General features: G+C 40.1%; 1 protein-coding gene across 4 annotated transcripts in view; it reads right to left on the bottom strand.

Moving 5' to 3' along the window:
- ATP2B2 (ATPase plasma membrane Ca2+ transporting 2) overlaps window positions 1-24772 on the bottom strand; it is a 447770-nt gene that overhangs the window by 329145 nt on the left and 93853 nt on the right. For all 4 annotated transcript variants that reach the window (XM_062007951.1, XM_062007952.1, XM_062007953.1 and 1 more), the window contains exon 2: window positions 2318-2369. The gene's annotated coding sequence lies outside the window, so the exon portion shown is untranslated. The remainder of the gene's footprint in view (window positions 1-2317; window positions 2370-24772) is intronic.

Raw genomic sequence — 24772 nt, 5'->3', positions numbered from 1 at the left:
TGCATTTCTATTTGCATCAGTTCTTCACAGCCGACAGAATTCTTTGCAAACATATTACAAACACAAAAGCTGCACTGCAGGAATTTCCAAAGTGTGATCTCTGAACTGATTTTCTTTTTTAAAACCAGTTGCACTGACAGCTTTAGACTGATCTCTGCTAATTTATCCTATTTGGTTCTTGTGAATACAAATTGGAAACAAAAGGAACACTAAACAATTTTATCTACGTAGATGTTTTCACAGTAGGCTTGTAATTCCTTCTCACGAAGTATTTTGTGTGTAGAGTTTTCAATACTCTTTTCATCATCATTTTCTTCCTCTCAAAACCATTACAGAAAGATTAGAGAGCATAAAATAAATTTTGTTTTTAAAGAATTGATTACAATCAGAAAAGTTCTAGCTCAGTTCATCTGGGCTTTTGTGCCTGCCTCCATAAATGTGGTTAAAAAAAATAGACTGGTAATAATACTGTCAGACTTGCCTAACCCATTGAAACAAGATGTGTTAGTAAAATTTAACTCTAAGCCCTTGAGGTTACAATGGTTTCTTGTATTTGTTGTAAAAAAACCCATTTTAGCTAAGCAATGCCAAGCTTGGGGCCTTATGCAGTAATTGTGTACAGAAAAATGATGAGCCCCTGCTTTAGAGAATGTCTGCTTGCAGTGGGTTACTGCTAGATGGACTCTAAAAAGAAAGACACTTTTATCATCCCTCAGAGCACAAATTGTTGGTCCAGTATTTTAAAACTGAGAATTTAAGAAAGTGAATTTATTAACAGAGCCATTAGCTGACTTTCTGGGTTCCCAGATTAATTAAATTGGCAGAGTCAGTGTTAAGATCATCACAGACTTTCCAAACCTTCAGCAAGCACGAGCTAAATAGTAGAACTGTTTCCAAATATCAGTGTTGTACAGGAGACTATGGAAAAACTCATGCATTCTGTGGAAAAGTTGCTAAAATGAGGGAAAAGCAAACAAAACAAACAAAACCCTGGAAATGTAGAAACTTTGGCATTGAAAGACCTGACAGCTGTTAAGCTTTTGTTCTTGCATTAACTACTATTCCAGTGCAATGAGTAATTAAATGTAATATGCCATTGAGCAAAGGCTTGTCCTTGCTCATGATCTGCAAAGATGCACATAAACCTTTATAGCTGGCTGTTGAAGATCCTGCAAGCCAAACTATTCCCAGGGTAAATTATGAAGAAGCCAATGAATATGCTAGGATTAAAAATTGTTATTCAGAAAGCAGCAGTTCATTTATGAATGTGACCAGACTCTTACAAATACCAAGAAGGAGCTTAACTGAAGGTGTTTATTGATTACCTTGACAGTTTAATAAGGCAGATTTTCAATGGCTGACTAAATTTAAGTGGGCTAGAGAAGAAGATTTTGTGTCCCTTAAAGCCTTGGCCGTCCCTTTGACATCTCTAATCCTATCAGCTAAGGAAAGCTGTTTATTAACTTCTGGTCTCAGAGGTCACTGAGTAGCACAGACATCCTTTGCCAGGTAAGGGAGAACTTACAAAGTAGGGAAAAAGAGAGAAAGAAAAGGGAAAAAAGAGAAGTGGAACCACATGAGGATTCAAACTACCTCCAGTAAAAGCAAGAAGAAAAAGAATTAATTTAAAAATATATATCAGTAAACCCAGAAACTCAGAAGGTGTTTTCCACTTCACAGCTCAAAAAAGAACAGAACACAGTTGCAAACCATTTGATAAATGTAAGGTTAACCCCCAAAAGCTGGATTGTTTTCATGTCATATCCATAGTAAGTGGTAATTTGCTAATATTTGGAGAAGGGGAACGGAAAAAATGCGTCCTGCTTTGGAGGAGCACAGTGGCTTATTTTGCTGATGCAAAATGAGTTTGTGACATATTTTTAACTGAGTTATTTTAAGAAGTGTCAAAGAGTTGGCAACCATGGAGAATTACTTAGCATAGATAAAGAGCCTGAAGACTTGGAGCGTGGAGAAAATGGGATTCACTGGACCCCAAGCTGGGCCTTTTGAGTTACTTGTTTGTATTTTCTTGTCATTTGGGGACCCATCATGAATTAGGATGCCACTGCATTATTTAAACCACAAAAATGCCCCACTGAAGTTTCAAGGCCACTATCAGATTCTTCACAGATTTTTAAAACTAATTTTGCACTAGATGTCGCACAAACCTGGGAATTTGTCACTAATTCAGTACAAAAGAAAAAGTCTAGAGTCATGTCAATGTGTTTATGATCATTTCAAAGGACAGAACGGCAAAACAATGTAATAACTCCTGGAGTAATAATGTGTATAATTAAGAAGATGAAACAAGGCTTACCACGAACATAGCGCAGGGCGTGATGCAATCTTTGTGCCACAGTATGCAAGTCCTAATGAAAACAAAGAAGAAATAGTTTCCATTTTGGAATGCAAATTGTCACTAGATACAATGAATGTAAGATCACAGAAAGAGAAAAATAAAGCAGTCCAACTACTTAAAAGCATCTGGTTTCATTTAGATCCAAATGGTTTTACTGCACAATTTTAAAAATGCACATCATCTCTACTTTACTACTCCCTAATTACAAACTTGAAAGTGAATCTTTAAAAAAATAGAAACTATTGCACCTTCCAATATAACTGAAGCATTAAAAACTGCCTAATTAAAACAAAATCAAAAGAATAACACATGCAAAAGCTATTCCTCTTGCTGCCATTTATAATTCTTCTGTAGTAGCCTTGAGATCTACGAGTCTTATCCTTAACAGAACTGATATCACTTTGTCTTGGAATCAAAGATTGTGAGGGAGAAAGGTGTAGCAAATAAATACATGCATGAATTGGGGTATGTGAAAGTTTTACTCAGTTACTTTTGGAGAAGATTAAAACAAATATCTCTTCCCAGGATTATATTGAGAGAAATATCTAGATATCTCTTTGGTTCACAAATCTAACTGTAGGATCACTAAATTTTCAAAGCATCTACATAAAAACCTTCTGGAGATGATTTTAAGTAAGTAGAAACATAGCACAGTATCATTTTTGTCAAGACACAATTTGGTAAGGATACAGTCTCGTTACACATGCCATCTCACCACTAGTCGGAGAACTGTTGCACTAAGCAGTGAGATTAATGCAGTTACATAGCAATGACAGCCTTCCAACAGTTTCAGAATAGATACATTCGGTATCAACTTCTCTTTCAACTTTTCCAAGCACTACTGGAACATAAAATGATACAGAAACTCAAAGTGTGTTACACCCTTAACAGCCAAAAAGCAGTTCTTCCAACCTAGGAGTTTTACTGCGAGTGCTGCACACCAGGCTGTGTTAGGTAGGTGACACATCAGAAATGAAATTGAAATCTGGCCAAGAAAAACACTAACCCACTTGATAGAAGTGCCACAGAATCTAATTACTACAAGTGATTAACATATCTTTCTTTCATCCTATGCCAACAGAAGTACTTGCAGTAGCTCCAAGCCAAACACCTTGCTCGTCTTCCCAGGCTACCAACACTTTTCGACATTTATTCCAGAGAGATCCCATTATGGAAACACACAAAACCAGATGGAAACTAGAGCCCTACCATCCTGAATTGTGTGTACAACACTGGAGCTAAGCAAAAGCAGTCCAGCTTCTCCAACCACTGGCAATGCAATCCGTGCCTCCGATAGCACTCCAGGCATTTTGCAGGTAACTCCAAGAATCAAACTAACTGCAAACAGGCAGAGGTATTAGGGCAAAACATCTAAATGCAATAGCTTTAAAGTACAGCATGTCAAAATAATTTTAGCAGCAGAGATGGTAACGATGCAAGGTAAATTAAATCAGTGAAAGAGGGACTCCCAGCTCAGGACTCAAAGCAGCAGAGATGGAGTCACGGTGACAGGAATTCTTGGCTCTGTTTTGGCTGCATGACATTTCCTGATGCATCCTATTTGAGGCTTAGGTTGCAAAAAGGGTCTTTCTCCCTATCAGTCCAGGTATGTCATTAATCCTCCTGCCTGTGTTTGTCCCATCAGTATAGTACTTCCACTTCTATGAGTATAAATTCAGAAGATAACATGGAAGTACTTAAACACAACTACTCACGTGCTCAAATTCAAATGAACGTTTAACCAGTATTCCCTACGTTATTTCTCGGACTCTATAAAGGCCCAACATTTTCAGACTGGGAAAAATAACCAAATCATAGACCAGGATTATAAAACTGTAAGTCCCAGAGTAATCAATGCTAGTTTTAAAACAAATTGTTGCTTTGATCAAGGATTACTTAAGGCCTTATCAGATCAATACTTCTTTACGCTTTCATCAGTCATTCCCAGAGTTCTGGAAAATTATAGTCGTTACAAGGCACTGCCTATGACTGTAAACTTCCCTGGAAAGGAGTTTGATCTGAGAAAGCCAGTCACTCATGAAAAAGATTAGATCCATACAAAATTTATTGTTAAATAAAGACCTCTGTGCTTCATTTGTTTCCCTAAATAGCTTAAACCCTTCCTGGAGCAGAAATTCAGTAGGCTTGCAATCATTCATTTGCTGCACTTGGCTGAAATTGATACAGAATTTACTGGAGAGAAAATTAGGGCATTGATTTTTAAGACTGTTTTTGATGAAGGAAAGGTTTCATTTTCCCAAGTCAAACTGAAGACTGAACTATAAAAAAAATGATGAGAGTTTCCATGTATTCAATATGCTGAAAATTTATAAGAGTCACAGAAGTGGCAATGGCAGACCCTTCATCAACAAATCAGTTTCTTATCAGAAAGAAAACAGGTTCTGTTTGGGGTACAAGGACACAAGAGAAAATTGATTAAGTTTAAAAAGATTCACCTAAAAGGGGAAGATGAGGGAAAGAGTAGATTCTTTTGTCCCTCTGGGATGCTCACCTGTTGCCAAACATCTGGAGAACTGAATTTTATTTAAAACAAACAATAAAATCCCACAAATACTTTACATTTTGGGCTGCTTAAGTGGCTCTATGATGTATGCCACAGCAGGTAGAGCCTACTGTAGCCTACTCCACGAACTGTACCTCTACGTTTCCACACAACCAGAAGGCATTTCTACTTCTTGCAAATGATGCAAGAGAACATCAGTGGCTCCAAGTTTAATGAACTAATCTGAGGATGATCAAATATTGGTTGCAGGTATTTCCAGAGGTACCAATCACAGACTTACTGTTGCCAGGTGAAACCTGTAAAGTACTGTTTATTGCCTTCTTAAGACTCAGCATATACACTACAAATGCTTGCTCCTCCACTGCACCACACGCAGCCCTAACCTCATCTCAGGTCAGTATTCTCATCCTACTATACTGCTAATATGAGGCTTGGTGTGAACTTGTTTGTTTAATTTAAACACCGATGAGCGGGTGAAAGTGTTGATCTGCTTCACGATAGGAAAGTTTTACAGAGAGATCTAGATAGACTGGATAGTTGGGCCAAGGTCAATGATATGAGTTTCAATAAGGCCAAGTGACAGGTTCTACACTTGGGCCACAAGCCCCAGCAGTGCTACAGGCTTGGGGAGCAGTGGCTGGAAAGCTGCCAGGCACAGAGGGACCTGGCAGTGTTGGCTGACAGCAGCTGAACGTGAGCCAGCAGCATGCCCAGGTGGGCAAGAAGGCCAAAGGCATCCTGGCCTGGATCAGGAACAGTGCTGTCAGCAGGAGCAGGGAGCTGAGCGTTCCCCTGGACTCGGCTCTGGGAAAGCCGCATCTCAAATACTATGTGTAGTTTTGGGCCTCTCTCTATAAGAAGGACATGGAGGTGCTGGAGAAGATCCAGAGGTGGCTACCAAGCCAGGAAAGGATTTGGAGCACGTCTCATATGAGGAACAGCTGAGGGGTCTTGGGCTGTTGAGTTTGGAGAAAAGAAGGCTCAGGGGAGACCTCACTCTCTACCACTACCTGAAAGGAAGCTTTAGCCAGGTGGGGTGGGTCAGTTCTCCCTAGTGACAAGCACTAGAACCAGAGGAAACGACCTCAGATTGCACCAGGGGAGGTTCAGGCTGGATGTGAGGAGGAGTTTCTTTGGTGCCAGGGCTGTCAGGCATTGGAAGGGGCTGCCCAGGGAGCTGCTGGAGTCACCGTCCCTGGAGGGGTTTCAGAGCTGGGTGGGTGCTGCACTGAGGGCAATGGGCTGGTGGGTGATGGGGCTGGGACAGAGGCTGCACCCCATGAGCTGAAAGGTCTCTTCCAGCTGAAACCACTTTATGATTCTATGAATGCTCAGGCACCCAAAGAAGACCTGCAACTATTTTATACCCTCTTAGCCTCCCTTGTAATGCTGCAGCTAAAATTTTTTTAACTCAGTCTTGGAGACGATTTTGTACTACCACAGTTGTACTGTTTATCTAGTATTCTACACCCATTTAGGAATTGCACTCCAAAAGTTTATTTTTAGCAAGTGTGCCTCATTCACACGTTCTGTCGTGCTGCACGGGGATCACCGATCTACATGCATGACTGCAGTGACAAGATCTGGCAATGCTCTTAAATAACTGCTTAAACAGTTCTAGTCGTGTGCTTCGAGCGACATACAATTATTCCAACACCTAAAAAGAGCTTTTCCACTTGCAGTATTTTCCACTACTCAATATGTGAACCCTTGCCATCTGATAGTTAGGATTTTCCATTATTTCCTTTATTCAGTTTACTCCTTTATAACCAGGGGACAAAGCAGGGACCATGTACCTCACAAAAGTAGCTTACATGTCATTTGCAAAGGCTACAACAGATTCTTATTTGATGCCCAAATCCATGAGGCTCAGGCTAAAAAATATGTTCTCCATCGTTACATATCTACATAAATACAGAGAATCATCTTTGTGAAGACAAAAACTTTAACAAAATTAGAAAGATGACATCAGTATTTGGGATGATGCTGAACAAAGCCAAAATTTATGCTGTAGCTTAGATCAAAGCTGCTCTGTATTTTTCACTGTACAACAAATTCCAGTAAGATACGTTCACTGCAGCATCACTGAATTTCTTTCTATTTTGTTTCTAAAAGTCCTGGAATGCTTCTGCTATACAGTAACACTGCTTGATACAAACAAAATGAATGAAATATGTTGAAGTTATCAAGGATGTAGGCTTTGAATCAAGCATAATGCTTTTGTTAATACAAAAGAAGGCAGAGCTTTGGGTGAAGCAGCGAAAAATGGAACAGACAGCTGTATTAGGACTGCCTCTGGGAAGAAGGGCATCTTGCTGGCCATCCTAGGTCAAAGTTTACTATTTTTGAACACTGAAAGGATGAAACTCTAGACCAGGTAAAGCATGTCTTTCTCCTAAAGTGGGTGCTCTAGGATACAATGCCTGAGGAGTGTGGCATTAGCAAAAATGCCATGATGAACTGTGCAGCTGTGATTCAAGCTGGTAGGGAAATGGAACCACAACATTTGCAAGTCACAGAAGGCAATAGGAAAAACAAGCAACACTGATACATGGAAAATACAGTACTCTGTGAAGATGAGCAATTACTTCATTTTTAAAACTAACAGTTCTTTGGGGCGTTTTGCCTTTCACCATCATCCCCCTGCAATAGTGGTAGTGACCTCTATTAAACCTTCAGTTGTTTCCACCTTCCATAAATGCAGCCTTATTTCAGGTTTAGCTTACAACATGAAATGCACCTCACCTTTCTTATAATTACCTGTGATTTCAGTATAAATAATTATAGCATTACAAAACAAACCTGACAGCCTATGTGGTAGCTCAATATGTCAAAAAGACAGGCAGTAAAGCCTTTCAGTGGCTGTGGTACATGTACTGTCATCTCTGATCAATGATGAACTGAAAAAGCAGTTCTGTGAGACAAGGGCGCTCTTCTAAAGAGGTTGTTCTGTCTCTCAGACAAGACCTACCTGAAAATGTGAGTTAGAAACATTGCCCCACAGCAGTCTTGTATTATCAAACATGGTAGTTCCTTTATGGAAGTCACTGACATAAAAATCAAGGTGAAATTCAAGGTACCTTGAGTCACTCTTGAAGCTAGAAAAGCTGTAGGTACAAAACAGACAACACTGCTTGTCTTCTTCATCACAAAAGTTATAGATGCATTAATTAAAATAACCCCATTCATTTCACTTGGAGATCTGAGACCACTGATGTCCTCACAGATGTTTTCCTTCATTAGCAACCTAATTAGTTAGGAATGAGAAGACAGCAGAGTTGATCACAAAGTGTTACTGTACGATGTCAAAACCCCTTCTGGAACTGACAACGCCTCAGTGTTACAGAGAATCTTGGCTGACACTTCACACTATACTGAGCACTTCTTTGGGGATGCTTTGTCAACAGAAACAGTACCCTGGCAGAGGGCAGGAAAAAAAGTTTGGGGTTGAGTTGTGGCTTTGTTGTGGTTGGTTGGGTGGTTTGTGCAGCTTGGGGGTTTGTGTGTGTGTGTGTGTGTGTGTTTATTTATTTGTCTTGTCTTTATTTTAAAGTTGCAGAGTTAGAATGATAATAAAAAGGTACTCAACACCTGAGAAACAAATATTGACTCCAATGCACAATATACTCACATTTGCAAATATTTCATACCATATGTTCTGTATGTTAATTTAGAGAAACAAATACAAAAGGACAACTTCACCTGCACCATACAACAGATTCAGATTAATTTTACATTAAACTTTCATTAGGTACAGTTGCACATTAAGTTATTGACCTATATTGCACTTGGTACGGTTAGTGGCTTCAGACATTAATCTGCATTATCTATTTTATTCAAAGGCCATTGCACATTTAAAAGGTGGTGGGGGAAGAAATCATGTAAGGGTCTTTGTTTCCCTGAGCTATTCAGCTTTAAAATAACTAATGAAACAGCTATTTAAGATTTTAAGTGCTGGAATCAAAGCCATATATTTCAAAAGATTCAAGGTGACGTCCAGCCTCCATTTGCCCTCAACATTATTAATACCTCAAGAGGTCAAACTTTTGTTCTTCTGAAATGGTTTTGGTTATAAGGCTTAGTAGCTCAAAAGACATAGTACCATTCTTACCACAGACATATTTGATATATATCTACAGATTCCTTTTTATTAGTGATAAATGGGGATGGATTTGTAACAAAACTTGGATAATTTTGAAGAAAATAAACCATTTATGAGCTAGCTTATGTGCAAGCTACATTCACTGCTTGTATTTACCAGCACTTCACAAATCGTAGGTATTACCAATTCCTATAATAATTTGTCCCTCTGATTCTAGAATATTCCCTGGGCTGGAAGAATCCTCAGATGATAACAGCTATATGATCTTATACAGCTTTACAGCTGCATGCATCACAGGAAATAGATTATTTTCTCCCAGAGACCAGTAACATTTCTAGTCGTTTAAGGCTGTATGATAAAAATGCTATAAAAAAGTAGCTCAAAAAAGAGTGTTTCTTTCCTTAGCAAAAACATTTCTTTTCTTATTTCTAAAAGCACAAGTCGAGGACTAACAAAATGCTTCTTTTCAGGCTTTCCCAGATAGAAATCACACCTTTCCTGGGCACAAGAGGCTTCTTGGCTGCTGACAGCAGTGGCCCTGTGTGGAGCTGGCGCTGGTGGCAGCTCCCGCACGGCGCACAGAGAGGGGATCAGATGGAGGAGCCGCACGCCGCCAGCCACTGCTGCCTGCCTCTGCTGTCAGGCGCCCTTACGCCGTGACACAGCACGGACACGTTCACACCACACACCTCATTATGCTAAATCAAACCTGCTATCTACAACCTGCCAAAAGGAGAAAAGGAAAAAAAACAATCTGTAAACGCCCTGGGGGAAGAAACAACCCGGCCATAGGCTACGATGGCTACAAAGAAGACAGGAGAACTTGCAGCAGACAAATGAAAACATAAAATCCACTCAAGAGTACAAGAAAATGCATTTGTTGTGCACTGTGTGACATAAGAGCAATGCCTCCCAGCCTTCTGCACAACAGCAGAGGCTGTTGACAGGAGAAAGTAAAACCAGAAAGCAAGGAACCTGATTTAGAAAAAGAAACCCTCCAACTTTCTCCCATCTCAACAAACCACAGGTTTAATGAGCCCAGTCACTCTGAGATTTTCTTTTAGCAACTATTTTGAAACAAAATCGGTTGTGGGAAAGAAGAGATCATCATTCTTCCTCAGTAGTTTAACACTCTGCTAGGAAGAGTTCTATTATCCCAGTCCTGGGGATAAGCCACTCCATTTCATCTCATTTGTAACTTTCTAACATCTTTCCACTTTCCAGAAGTCTCACATCAAAGTCCAAATACTCTTTCCTCTGTAGCCATTATTAATCAATACATATTACTCTTTGTGCAAGTTGCCATTGACACTTTTGAGCTTTATTTCCTTAACTGTATACTGAACAGTTCTCCTTTGACTTGGCCTTTCTCTCCTTTCTACTTTTTTAATATATGTAAATGTACAACAAGAGTTTTCAAAGCATCTACAAAAACTGGGTATCAATTTCTTATTAGAAATTTCTGCCCCAGCTCTGGGACTCTCAGGCTCCTCTCTCTGATTTTGTTCAAAGAAAAAAGCCACATCCACGTAAGTGGTCAAGGAATCTTTGAATATTTTATTGTATGAAAGTGTTCTTTTAATTTATTCATGGAGAAATGTTTTTAAAGGCTCTCTTCAGTGACAGAGGATTTAGCACAGGGTTATGTAATAAGTAGTTCAATGGCTTCCCCCACCGTGTACTTTTCTCTGCATGTTATTTCTAAGTCAATAACTCGATATCGAAAGTTTAATTTCAGAGTGTGACAGATGACAAATATCCTCTTCCTGTGTAAGTGCTCCCCTCACTGTGCTATTCTAGTCTGTGCAGCATATAAATGACCAACTGAAGGGAAAAGGAAAAATAAAGGAGAATTACAAAGTATTTTCATAATAATCTATTCAAAAGCATTTTTCAAGAGGAGAAATAAGAGGGGAAAGAAGTGACTCTCCCCAAATGATGCTGGTTAAAGTACATTGCTTCACAAGCTTCAGATTTGCTTGGCAATACATCACTCTCTTATCCCCTCCCAAGGAAAAAAATACCAGCTTAGAATTTATGCTAGCTAAACTTATTGTCAATACACTTATGATACTGCAACAATGGAATGCTGCCAGGCTGTTCCATATATACAGAGAGGACTAATTTCTTCAACCTTCTTCTAGCATCAAGGACCACAGTGAGTTCAACACAGCAGTTCAGAATGTGTGCTTAAATGCTGAACTGGGACATATCTCAAAAGCCCTTTTGCAAGAAAGAGGCATCAACCTTAATATTAAACTGGACAAACTGCCTGGCAAGACTGTTACCTTTTTAGTAATGCAGAGAAAAAGGGTTTAATGTACTGCTCTCTGGCTATTATACTAGATGTTCACAGACACCTGTGATTCTGCATCGTGGGGTGGGCTGTGCCATTAGGGAATTTTTATCACACTACTACTTTTGCAAATACTAAGGATAAGGAGAATTTTTGGTCCTTTTTTGCTCCCTTTTGTTTCTTTTTTTATCTGAATACCACTGGGAAGATTCTCCACTGATGTGCACAGGAAAATAACTTCATTCTATTCAGGAGAATCTCTACCACTAGAGAAAACTGTGTCTACACTATAAATCAACCTTCAAAAGGAGGAGGGCTGTAAAGCTGTTCTCACTCGGTTTTGCTGGCTAGTGGAGAATGTATCCTGCTGTATAAAGGTCATATCCACAGTTGAGGCCTGCCAAGGAACAACCTGCAGCTTCACTAAAGATCTTCTCACAGGAAAGTGTTATAAAATTACAGCAGTTTGCTAAGCAGGCAGATGCTAAGGGTAATCATCTTACTGTGACTTCAGCAAGCCAACCCCTGCCATGTCACACAATGCTTTAACGCACCTCCCTTTTATTTTATTCATACATGTTGTTTAAGGATAGGGTTTAAGTGCCTGTCTGCTGAGCACAGCACAGTGAAAGACCTGAAAGACAGCACTATGAAAGACCTGAGCACAGACACTCCATTTAAGAGTAATTCTTACTGTATCTTTTTATTGTTCCTTCCAGCCCCCAGCCTGCACTGTAGACCTAACAGGGCATTTTCACCATAGGTTTACTCAACAAATTAAGACACCTGCCTGGACCAAAAGTTTAGGATTACAGGAGTGATTAGAAGAGTTCCTAGAAGGTAACCTGAGCACCCATTAGGTACAAACATACATTTGAGATTTGAGGAAGGATTTACACCTCCCTGTTCACACAACTATGGTCAAACTGGTTTTCTGACAAAGCTTTACCTGCACAAATAATTTCTTTCCTCTTTTAAGGTCCTTCCGGGGCACCAGAATATGGTGACATTTCCAGAAAGATTTTTTATGCAAAGATGCCTTCCAGCATTTTCTGAAACTAAGTTCAATGTAGTTGTCAAAGCTGGTTTTCCCCTCATTTATACTAACTCTACGCATAACTATTCATTACAAATTGTTATTAATTACATGTGCCACAACTTGGAACAATTGCAAGGCATCTTGACACTGTAATCCTATACCACATACCACTCTTACAGAAGTAAAAAAGAAGAAGAAATATAGGCTACTAGAAGATTTGCACCAACTAAAGTGCTGTCCAGAGGCAGCACAAAACAGTGACCTTTAAAGACTGCTGATATATTAGAACTCTTTCAGAAATGAAGGAATGGAGAGATGAAACTAACAGTTATACTTCAATTTCATCACAGTGATCCGTAGATAATGCACTCTGCCAGACAAAGGAGTATTATCACTCTGTTCCATGTTATAAATATAGTAACTGGCATACACAAACACAGCTCCAATATTGCTTTCTATTGTGTGTTGCCTGATTTTGACCCCTCTCGTTCTAGGACAAAAAAAGAACTTTTCTTCAAAGGGAATGAGCTTTGCTTCTGCTGCACATTTAGTCGATTATTAACAATAACTGTAGCATGGGGTTTATGGACAGATTTGTGTTTATCAAGAAAGTAAACAAATATTACAGGTGAAGGCTATGAGGCAGAGAAAGCAGCTGTCCAACCATCCGTCCTCAACAACAATCTCAGAGTTCCTGGAGTTATCAGAATTTAACCAGCTCCATTAACATTTGTTGTGTGGTTTTTTGTTTTCACTATCTTGAAAGAGAGTTCCAGAGTTTTCATGATACAAACCAGAAAAAACAGGTTCAGGTAAAAGCAAATAAGCCTGATGGATCCCCTCTAACTGCAGCTAGAAGTGCAATACCTAGATGTCATCATCTTTCCTTTTTTCTGTTTTCGCTTTCCTTCTCTACTCTTCCTTTTAATGCCCCAATGTCACCAACAACAACTTTTGGTCAGGGTAAACCAAAGTTGGCTAATAAAATCCAACATAGCATAGACAGAACTATTCTCAAATGATTTCTGGCCAAATTTAAAGCAACAATTATTACAAGGAATGGGATTATAATCCTGATAAAGTGGCATTTGCTGTTGTAGAAAGATACAAAAATTTGCAGATTAAATATTTCTGAATCCTTCCTGTGACCTTGCAACTTTTGCAGTTTCTTTACAGCAGCTGCCTTCTCAATAACAATAGACAAGGTAGTTTTGAGCATGTAACTAATGATGGGACCATAACGACAGTTTGCAATGTCCTGGTTTGCCTGTTTATTAGTGTCTATGACTGCAAAGTAGCAATCAATTACACTTTCCACAGTGAACTAAAATACAGAAATTATTTTCATGGCACACATAGAAGTGCTTCAAGATTAACTCCTTCAATTACAAAGCAGACAACAGACCATTTTATCAATTAAAACGTAATGATGTGATGCCAGCAAAAACTCTTCTTGTGGTTGACAGTTAATTCCATGCCTAAGATATTTCTTTAACTGTCTGTGGCAAGACTTTTCAAAGAGTGCTTACAAGAGCTTTTTAGGAGAATATTGTTCTGTTAGCAGTGTTTTCAGGTGCCTAGGAGTATTCCCTGCAAGCTCTTTGTCATTCTCTAGAGCACACCACCAAATACTCTGTTTAAAAACCAAGTGCTTATAATCTCTCTTCTATTAAAGGAAAAATAGTGGTCTTCCAGCAAATCGTGAAGGAAAAGTAGTAAGTATTTTAAAACATTTCTTAGCTCTTCAAGACTTCTCCCTGCATAGCTTTCCCCCACACTACTGTCACAAAAAGATAACGCTGACAGCTCTTCAGGCTCCAGCAGGAAGCCACCCACACACTGATTCAGAAGAATTTTGCCTTGAGAAAGCGGCTTCTCCTGGCCAGGCCTCAACGTGACATCACATCTCTTCCCACAGCAGCACGGCACTGGCAGGATCTCCCTCAGGGGATTCATCACCTGCCACAGAAAGCACTTTGGGCATTGCTGACAGCCCATGCACCTACAAGCTGCAGGAGCAGAGCAGGCTACGGGGCCTTTGATGAAGTCTCCCATCCCACCTCTTGTTTACCTTGCCCTCAAAACACATGATAGTCACAGGAGGTGTGTTCCCCACACGATCCAAAAGGCCTAAACAGGGCCAACTGCACTGCTTCCCCTCAGTGGTAGGAAGTTTTATGAGCAGGATCCAGAAGCATGTAGCAAGTGCAAACAGAAAATGCAATCTGCCAGAATTTACAATATTGCACAAGGACAGCCAAACACAGGCAAAGTCAGGTCTACTCCCCAAGGCAGTAGCATCAATGAGCCTGTTAGCTCACTTTCCTACTATCTACCTACCTGAAGGGAGCCATTAGTCAACAGCATTTTCACAACTGTTACAACATATCTCAAATTTTCTGTGACAAGAAGTTTTGCTAAGCTCTGTAAATTTTCTAGGTTTGAAAGAAAAGTCCTTCATGCGAGGGAGCCCTGGCCCAGGCTGCCCAGGGAGGGTGTGGAGGCTCCTTCCTTGGAGGGCTTCAAGATCCACCTGGACAGTTCCTGTGTGACCTGATCTTGGTGGAACATGCTTCTGCAGGGGGGTTGCACTGGATGATCTCTAAAGGTGCCTTCCAACCCCTACCATTCTATGATTCAACGATTAAGAATTAGAGATTTTTGGTTTTACTGTGTTTCTGCACAGGGGAAACAACACTAGAGTATAGAGTTAGAAAAAGATTGTTCACCATCATTTCTAAGCATCTGAGCAAATACTTGAGGAAATGCAAACATAAGACTGTTTCAAAGGTTATAACACTGTACTATATCTTCCTTTTCTGATAAAGTGTGCCTTCTGACAAGAGAAAATGGAAATGGGATCCAAGGGAATAAAACCACTGCCATCAACAAATCTAACAGTTTTAGTTGTACCAGAGAATAGACATATTCAATGCAAATATATGCAGAAATACTATTCATAATGTGTTTTGAAGATCTTAAATAACTTTTTTGTAAAAATGTGTCATTCACAGAACAAATGTGGATGTACTAAATTGCCTGAGATGTGATGCTATTGCTTGTAAACGATGTAGTAAGTTTTTGTGACATTTTTCACCTTTGAGATCATCTAAATTCTCCAGTAGCTTCAGCATACACAAATATGGCCAAGCCAAGTGAAGAAGACTCTTAAAAGTCTTGCATAGAATGCTCAGAAACATTTACCCCATCCATGATGATTATGTGATAGAAGCGCATTAACATTATGTAAATGCCAAATATTTAACTGTACACAATGAGCATCTACAGGCCAAACTGATGAAGCTGGAAAGCAACATACATCACAATTACTGTTTCAATAGTGAAATAAAATAAATAAAAGTTGGGAAAACATTATCCTTTGAGAAGGTAGAAATGTATTAGGCTTTTAGCAAGTAAAAAACACCTCTAACCAAACAGTTGTCCCCCAACCAGACTAGAACCAAGACAAATACTGATTATGTTGGTATTACTGGGAATTACTTAAGGGGTTTTGGCATAATTATTTTGCCAGGTGTCCCCATACAGACCCCTCAGATAACAACTCAAAGCTTCAACCCATTGCTGGCACCAGTTCCTCAATTAATAGTTACTCACAGGTAATACTAGTATATATAATGTACAACATAAACAGTATTCTGTTTTATAGTGTGGCTTTATTTACTACTTGAACTGAAGACTCTTCAGACACCTACTACAGTACCATGAAAGCCATTTCTCTACCTTCTAACAGGGTCACAAAAAAACCCCCACACCTCTGAATAGCTATTTTTCAAGCAGAAAATAGCTTTAATACCACTAGAAACTACGAGAGAAAAGCAAAGCAATGCTTTTCTTTACTCCACCAAAAGTCACTTACTTTTCTATAACTCTATTATAATTTATGCCTGGTAACTAGGAAACATCTCTTTGCACAATACTTGGCTACAACCAGTCTCACTAAATAAAACCTGCCCAAGAGCAGCATGCTGCTGGTGAATTTTGCTTCCACAGTCAGGCAAAATCATGATTTGACATCAGCCAAAAGAGGATGTGAATTGAGGTTCAGCAGTTCAGGCATGTGCCATGTGCTTTGCCCATTGCCCTTCAGCAGCTGAGCTGCTGGCACCAAAGAAACAGCTTTTGCCTAGGTTGGTTTTTGTTTTTTCCACTTCTGTCCCATTGCTGTCCAGTTTTCTTCTTAGGAAGAGACTCCAGCTTCAGCAGCTGAGCTTAGGCAAAAGTTTGTCTTAGAAACAAAAACTATTTTTGAACAAAAAGGAAAGAATAAGTTAAAATAGTTGGATTTATCTGTGTTTGTTTTGGAGGTACAACATTCTTATTTTTGTAAAGAACAGAAAAGCACAAAATTGCTGAAGTTGTCTCAAAACTGTAGGGAACAAAATCTGTAAGATTTTCAACCTTAGTAGACTTCTATAATTACACTTTCAACAGTAAAGGCTTACCCCCAAATAGTACACCCTATATTGTGATAAGCACCAAAGACTCAAAGAAACACCTTCCTCTGGATATTTCTCACATGAATAGCACGTTGTATTTACTATTTGATACATTTATTGTGCTACCAGTGGCATACTAAACATACGCTTACAAAAACAGCTGGATTTATTTCCAGCTAATAAAAAGCCGTAATGCTTTCCATCCACAGGGGACCGAGCTAATCACGGTCCATTCAATCACCATACTCAAAACACTCATTTAAGGCAGTTCAATTACTTCCCTACTGAGGACAGATGGCTCTTGTATTGAGATAAATCTCCAACATGAGTTTATGGAGTTAAATAGTTAAAAAAACCCAGGAATTCTGCTATAAAAAGGCATAACTCTTCAATAGCCTTATTGCCACAAGCCAAACGGCATAGGCAATTTCCCTGAGCTTACATAACAAAATATTCCACAGTTCAAACCAAGAATGCACTAATTTTACTTAAAATTTCTCTACTCCCACTTTATCTCTCTTAGACAAACAGTGGACACTTCCACAGAATCACAGCATCTCAAGGGCTGGAAGGGACCTTGAAAGCTCATCCAGTGCAACCCCCTGCCAGAGCAGGACCACCTAGAGTAGGGCACACAGGAACTCATCCAGCTGGGTTTGAATGTGCCCAAAGAAGGAGCCTCCACAGCCCATCTGAGCAACCCATTCCAGCACTCCCTCACAATGAAGAAATTCTATACTCTCTACTCACTACTAAGAGATTCCAGCTGTCCAGTCAGCACAAAAAGGCCAATTCCTAGAGCTGTAGGGGACAACAGGGTAGTTTTGTTTTTTCAGAAAGTCCATTTTCAGCTGTCTCAGATTGACCATCTCATACCAGTAACAAGCTTAATTCACCCCAAAGGAACAAAACAAAAAGCTTTCAGGGATTTTCAAAGTGACTCATACTCATATATTCACTTATGTCAAACAAACAATATTTATTTGATTCTAATAGCCCATAATCAGGATCCTGTTGCAAAGGAATACTCTGTAAGAACAGATCTTCTCACTTTTAAGTGAAAAAAGATGCTTTTTCCTTAAATGAAAATGTCTCCATTACACTCACTGTATCTAATTTGCATGACAATAATAAAAGTTTCTCAGAGAGCTCTTCTGTAGCATCTGAAGGTGCATTTCTTTTCATCTCTACATGTTGCATTTTTAAATCAATGTAAACATGGCAGCAAAATCAAACAGACAGGCTTTTATCCCTGGCTTAACATGATACATGACAGGTCAACAGAATGTGATTTCAGTTGAAGAGCAGGACATCACATTTGTGGGAAGTATTTTCCTCAACACCTGGCATTTATGACAGAAACTGGTCCACTAAGAGAGAGTATAGAAATTAATAGTGTGACTTTCTTAGGCATACAGGTTTGGGATAAGAATCTAACAGAAATAATGACATTTATGATGTTAAGGCATCAAAACTTCAACACTGTACTTCAAGAGAGAGCAAGTGATGCACAGAGTAGCAAACTCTCATCAAAGCAAATCATTTATCACAGAATCACAGAACGGTGGCAATTGGAAGGGATCTCTGAAGATCATCTAGTCCAATCCCTTCCTAAAGCAGGTCCCACCTATATCAGGTCACATAGGAACATGTCCCAGTGGGTTTGGAAACCTCCTGAGAAGGAGCCTCCACACCCTCCCTGGGCAGCCTGGGCCAGGGCTCCCTCACTTACAGTAAAGAAGTTTTTCCTTATGTTTAAGTGGAGTTTTTTGTGGTCCTGCTTTTGTCCATTGCCCCTTGCCCACGAGGGCATGTTGCTGCTCATGGTTAGTTTATTATCAACCAGCACTCCCAGATCTCTCTCCTGGAGCTGCTCTCCAGCAGGTCACCCCCAGCCTGTGCTGGTGCAGGGGGTTGTTCCTTCCCAGCTGCAGGACTCTGCCCTTGTCCTTGTTGAACCTCAGGAGGTTCCTCTGTGCCCAACTCTGCAGCCGGTCGAGATCCCGCTGAATGGCAGCACAGCCTCTGGGGAATCAGCCAGTGCTCCCAGTTTGGTGTTATTATTCTACAGGATGCAGATCAAACTCTTGAGCTTATGAACTGCTTCACTCATTGTTCCTGTTGCAAATTTAGTTCACAGAAAAGAGGCTTAAATGAAAACCAGAGAACAAAGAAGAGAGGATGTACCAGTGGGGAGGTACAGGTCAGATACAAGTTCTCCTGTGTGTCTCACAACCCCCTGTGAGCCAGATACTCAGAAGTGCTCAGCAACACAATCAAGCAATCAAATTTTCAAGTTCTATTGCCAATAACAGGAGTTGCCAGATAATCAGCACGTTTACAAATCTTGCCACTAAATGTAAGAACTGTGTAGGAGAAATTACACAGTGGAGATAGCGGCTAAGGGAAGAAGAGCCCACCAGAACTCTCAGAGCCACATCTAAGGGTAAAACTCCTTTTGGAATACTAACATTTATAAGTATCATTGGATAGTTAAGCTTTTTAAAGAGACAAAGCAACACAACAACAAAAGCACAACCAAAAAAAACAAATCCCATCCTACTGCTTCCCTAATGCTTCAGCACTTTCCTGTCCTCATGCATTAAGAAATATATGCAAAGCTTATCTGGTTTCTGTGCACCCAAGACAAAAAAGACTACAAGCTCATGGGAAAAGTAACTGAACAGTGAGTGGGAAATGGTAACATTGAACACTACCTTCAAAATTCAAACTGAACATCATTAAAATCTTCTTTCAGCTTTACAATCATTTGAGTGTCTTTGTTCATTTCAATGGCAGGTCACAAACCTCACTGAAGTGCAATAAAAATAACAGTTTTGCATGCACAAAAACTACTTTAAAAGCTGCCATTTCTTATGACAATGAAACAAGAACTAGCAGCTCCCATCTGTCTAAACAGTAATAAGCCCAAGCAAAACTCATTGCAGGGTCAGAACCCAATGATTTCCCTTTGGATTATTCAGTGCAAAGCTCCTGTCAGCTCAGGTTCCAACAGTAGAAATAGGCAAGATGAATTGCAGCTCCCAAGATCCCGTTATTCTGATAAGATATTGCTCAGGTTTTGAAACCTTGCCAGTGGTCACTTCAAATCAATTTCATACAATCAGAATTGGAATGTATTTGTACGTAGCGACGCTGGTTTGTCAGAGCGCTGGTGACCTATTTGGCAAGCTGTTCTCAAGACACTCGTGCTTGACTCATGCTGTGGTGGGAGATTTGTGGCAGCCTGGGCCTGTGTAGGCTTCACAAAACTAAGGCACATGGAAAAACTCTACAAAAACTGTCTTTAGAAAGCTTTTTTAAACCTAAACGTACATTTAAACATTAGTCACAGAATCTCAAGGGCTGGAAGGGACCTCAAGAGATCATCCAGTGCAACCTCCCTACCAGAACAGGACCACCTGGGAACTTGTCCAGGTGGGTTTGGAATGTCCCCAGAAAAGGAGACTCAACAACCCATCTAGCTGGGCTCTTCCAAAACACATCAGTCTACTTCCGCCAAAGAAACAACCCACACATCAGGCTGCCTCCAGTATCACCATCCCTTTTGCTGGAGGTAGGAGCTGAGTGTGAGAAACTAAAACAAACACTAAAACTACGAAAACAATTCTTTTATTACTTTTGTCAGTAAACTCCAATGATGGGTATGATCATTGCTAGCACCTGCTGAGCTGTGCCACAGGCACAAAATGACTTTTCAAGATTTGCCTGCCTTCAAAAGAGTAAAACCACCAAAATACTGAAGAGCAGCACACCCCTAGACAAAACATTATCAAGAAATGAGATGTGCAATGTAACAAGGAAAGGAGGTGAATAGCTGCAAGATAAAACCTGAACCTTTTGCTTTGGCAAACTATTGAGCACAGTAACTACCTTCAGATACTTATATTAACATACCTGCAGAGATCAAACCAGCTTAACATAAGCTACACCAACAAAAGAACAAAGACCAAGCAGACAACATATAATATCTTCCATTAAAAACAAACAACATACAAACAAAAAGCAAAGAACATTCCTCCCTCCACTGATTATAAACTGGTTTTAAAATTAGCCTACTACAAACATGTTTATGTACCTCAAAAGCAAACTGAGGATTATTTGCTTTTCCTTTGCAACCCTACAGGAATTAGTTAGTGCAGCTAAGCTTTGGCTCATGTTTCTTTGATCCTGGAAAACCAAGTTCTGCCACAATGTTCAAACAGCCCTGCAGGCTTAAAACTAAAGAAAACAAAAAGGGAGACTCATACATATTCACCAGAGCTAAAGCTCTTGCAGCCTAGAAGCCCTTTCAGTAGACCACATCTCTTGAGATGCAACCACCCACACTGTGGACTTGTATGATAAGAACGAGCAGATCAGTGTGCAATCAATTAATTAACAAGGACTTAATATGCAAAAGGAAAGGACAGCTAATCAGCTAATTCCCCTATCACTGAGATGAAGAGAACTTTTATCATTAGTGGCAGCTGCAGGTACATCTGTGGTCCTGCGACTCAAGTGTAACATTTTAAGCCCATAGGCAGGGACAGATCTACTAAAGCTGTTCACAGAAGGACAATTTCTCTTTTCATATTCACTTCCCACTAATTTTGTTACTGACATACCAGTAATTACTGTTTCTAAATGCCTTCCCTACTTTCTTCAATTTTAATTATACTGTGTCAGCACCTAAAAATGTACAAACTATGCACAAGACAAAGATGCATTTCCTACAGAAGCTATAAAGTTTTCAAAAGAAGGAATACAAGAGCAAGGCCCCATTAGGGAGAAGACACCAGCTTTATTTTGCATAGCTTTGCACAGAGAGTCCCAGATAGGGATAAAAATAAGCATGAATTTTTGAAGGCAAAAAGAAGACTGCAAAAGCCATAGAGCCAGACTTTTCCCAACTCATATCCTTAATTTCCCCTTTCCCCAGACTCATTTCTCTTTAAAAACTGATGACAAGGCTTGCTTGTCACTTCAATACAAAAGAAAGGCTCACAGTTAGCTTTTAAAAGTGTTTTGTGTTCTTTCCACCCCAGTTTTTCTACCACATCTGTATTACCTCCCAGGGCAAATATGATAGTCCTTTCCAATAATAACATATCAAAAACTATCTACAAGGGGGGGTAACTTTTCTTTACAGACCACTTTCCTGAGGAGAAAGCAGAAAGAATTTCTCTCTACATCCAGAGCCTGCAAATACACCTTTAACAGTCTTCTCCATTGCTAAAGGAGTGGGTTAGATGTGTGGAGGTTCACGTTCTCTGCACTGAAATACATCTGCTTCTGAGAACTTCTCTATTACAAGTACATAAAATAATTAGTAAGAAGCATTCCGATGGACCAGTAATGATTTGTCTCTAAAAGTAAGTAAAAGTCAGAGACTTAGAGTCACAAACAAGATGAACTGCCATGGTTCGACTTTCTCAGATGGCTTCTCAGCTGCAAACCTGCTTCCCATCTCCAGACAACGTGGTTTGACAGACCAGGGGACTCTATGACAGGGGCTTTTCAGAAAATCGTTTTCCCTCTGCCTGTTAAATAAGGTTGCTTTCCAACTCATTTATCTTCTTGTGTGAGAAGGAATTACCTAATTCATCACAGTTCAGCCTTAGTCTCATAACAGCACCTACCATTAGGGCATGTGCCTGCAACAGTTCTTCAAAAACTTAACCCTTCTCTTTCTAACCCTTACAGTCTTTACCCATCCAAGGGAAAAGCCACTAAAGCTATGAAGAAATGGAGCTGGAGGGTGGATTCAAATAGCAACTAATGTCCCAGTGTGCTAAGCCTACAACCAGAGAAATGTCTCAGTTCATTTATAAGCCTCTGGCCCTCACGGTCCTGGGTTTAGGGACATCAACTGCCTGTGGAGTCTATCAAGGTACACACAGAAACAGCACCCACCCAGAGAACACACAAGTATACTTGGAGTTCCTTCTCAGAAATCAAGAACTTCCTATCATGAGGTACTAGTTTTTATTAGGGATTTGTAGAATCTTCCACACCTGAGGGAATACTTCTGAGCTGAATTTAGCACATAAAAGAAGTAAGGCATCATTATTGTCTTCAGCTCTCCTGTTGTAGCCACCACATCTTTGTACTCTGGAAAATTAGTTATAATCGAGACAAGGCTAATATATAAAAGGCAATGAAGAACTGTTGCAATGACATTTACGTGAGGGAGGGTATAGTCCAGTGTACTTGTATTTTACAAGTATTTTTCATTTGGGGCAACATTTCCAGTCAAGTGAGAGGAAGAAAAAAGAGAAAAGCAAATCCCATTTTTTTCCAGATAGTTCTTCGCTTCTTTGAAATGAAAGCTGAGCCAAAGCAAGCTGAAATGTGTGCATTATTGATTGATACTTGCATGAGTGGCTGCGATATAGACAAATTCTTGGAACCTATTCAGTGTTGGCATTCCTTCTTTTTCGCTGTTATTCTGTGTTCTTTGTTGGTGATAATATGTATTCACTCCAAACAAAAGACTAAATCTTCACTTAAGATGCTTCTATCAAAATCAACAGTTAACTGTGGTTTGGGAGTTTTTCATGAAGCTACTGCTAGGATTTTCTTCTAGTTTTAGGAAACATCATTAACTTTGCTCTCATCTTCTCTTTAAAATGTGTATAAAGAAAGAAACAAATGTTAAAGCGTATGAAATGCTGGGAAATAAGAATATCTACCAGATTCTTTTTCTCTCCAGTTGTGCAAGATCCACTGGGGGGAGTTTTTCCCCTCTCCGCTTTCCTCCAGTTCATAGTCATTACAGCATCATCTCAAGGCACAGACATGAAGCTGAGGTTCAATTAGTGATGTCTGAAACTATTTCCTGAAATAAGACTGTATCCCCACTGGTGTTCCTGGCAAGAAAAAACAACAAATCTGCACTACAGGGTACAAAAGAACTAGTAAGGAGACAATAGCTAATGATCACAGAATCACAGCATGGTGGGGGTTGGAAGGGACCTCTAGAGATCATCCAGTCCAACCCCCCTGCTCAAGCAGGTCCCACCTAGATCAGGTCACACAGGAAAGTGTCCAGGCAGGTTTTGAACACCTCCCAAGAAGGAGCCTCCACACCCTCCCTGGGCAGCCTGGGCCAGGGCTCCCTCACCTCACAGTAAAGAAGTTTTTCCTTAAGTTTAAGTGGAACATTTTGTGGTCCAGCTTTTGTCCATTATCTCTTGTCCTATCACTGGACACTACAGAAAAATGTGCTGCCCCATCCTCTTGACAAACACTTTTTACATACTGTCCATATTAGTGAGATCTCCCCTCAGTCTCCTCTTCTCCAGACTAAACAGCCCCAGGTCCCGCAGCCTTTCCTCATATGAAAGATGCTCCATTCCCCTGATCATCTTGGTGGCCCTGCACTGGCCTCTCTCCAGCACTTCCCTGTCCCTCTTGAGCTGAGGAGCCCAGAACTGGACACAGGACTCCAGATGAGGCCTCACTAGGGCAAAGTAGAGGGAAGGGGAACAGAACCTCCCTTGACCTGCTGGACACTCTCTTCTTGATGCATCTGAGGATGCCATTGGCCTTCTTGGATGTAATCCTCCATTTGCAAGATGCATCTCAGGCATGTCATGTCTTCTTGAGAGACTCCAGGTATCTCTCTGGAGCATATCATGCCCATTTTTAAGTATCCAATTCATACATTTGCCCTGCAACTTCAGTCCCAGCAAGGGAGTGATCTGGAACTCTGACAATGCTCCAGAAAAATCCTACTAAGAAGGAGAAGAGAAGAAGAAAGAGGGCAGCAGTAGGGAGAAAGGAAAGGATTGACAAGTTGCACATTCAGAGGAGGAGAAATAGGATATTCAAAGGATAAAGACCTATACTATTGAGAATTTAGCTCAAGGCCATGGAATTGGCTTTATTATTCAATGACTGGTATTATCCAGTCTCTAGCCAGACCTGTGCAGAACCAATTCTATGATGAGAGTATAGAGACACAATGACCGATGCCAAGAAATATGTGGT

This window comes from Colius striatus, chromosome 15 (assembly GCF_028858725.1).
Source record: "Colius striatus isolate bColStr4 chromosome 15, bColStr4.1.hap1, whole genome shotgun sequence".
Taxonomy (NCBI): Eukaryota; Metazoa; Chordata; class Aves; order Coliiformes; family Coliidae; genus Colius; species Colius striatus.
This window is presented reverse-complemented; position numbering and strand designations above follow the sequence as displayed.